Source organism: Cynara cardunculus (genome assembly GCF_001531365.2).
Source record: "Cynara cardunculus var. scolymus isolate 2C chromosome LG 8, CcrdV1, whole genome shotgun sequence".
Lineage (NCBI taxonomy): Eukaryota > Viridiplantae > Streptophyta > Magnoliopsida > Asterales > Asteraceae > Cynara > Cynara cardunculus.
This window is the reverse complement of record NC_037535.1, coordinates 22,403,746-22,404,751: the sequence shown is the minus strand read 5'-3', so window position 1 is coordinate 22,404,751 and position 1,006 is coordinate 22,403,746.

Genomic DNA, 1,006 nt, shown 5'->3' with positions numbered 1-1,006 from the left:
ATGTCGATATTATTTTTTTTCAAAATTTTATAATATTTTCACATTTATATTTTATTCAAAAAAAATTTATCGATTTCTCAAACCCACATAAAATCGTATTATATCGACATAAAAAAAATAAAACGAAATACTAAAATCAAGATATGTCTCGATGCATTACACGAATACTCTTCTAATTTTTTTAAATGGAGATAAACGTAGAAAGAGTAATCTGAGTTCCTAAAAATCATTCAAGTTTCTATTTTTATTGTTTACAGAAAAAGTAAAATAAAAATATTATAATTATTGAATCATCTTATATGCATTATTGACTTGTGTGGAATATTTTAACATGTGTATTTTTTTAAAAATTAAAAAATGTTAAAAGATAATATTTTTAATGTCTTATAATATTGTATAGATAATTTAAAATATTTTTATTTTTTTATTATAACAATGTACTATCAAATTATTTTTTAGTAGCATATTATATTTCAAGCCTCTGGTGTGTACCAGCTATCATGCCCATTGTAAACACTGGATAGCAAAGTGCGAAGGGGAATATTGTTGAAAGCATCTAAGTAATAAGCTCACCCCAAGATAAGTGATCTCTTATTTCGGCTTCCTCAAAGCCTCCGGTAGCACAGCCGAGATAGCGACGGATTCTTTGTCCCTACAAGATGGAGCGACGAAAGTTTTAAGAATCCAAGAGATCGCGGCGAGACGAGCCATTTATCATTACGATAGGTGTCAGGTGAAAGTGCAGTGATGTATGGAGTTGAGTCATCCTAACAGACCGGTCGACTTGAACATTGTTCCTACATGACTCGATCAATTCGATCAGACACTCACCATCTATTTTCATTATTCAACTCTTTGACAACATGAAAAACTTGTTGTTCAACTCTTTAACAACACGAAAAAACTGTTGTTCAACTCTTTGACAACATAAAAAACCAAATGCTCTGCCCTCCCTATCTATTCAAAAAACACATATTTTTTTAAAAATATTAGCGAGATAAGTTGT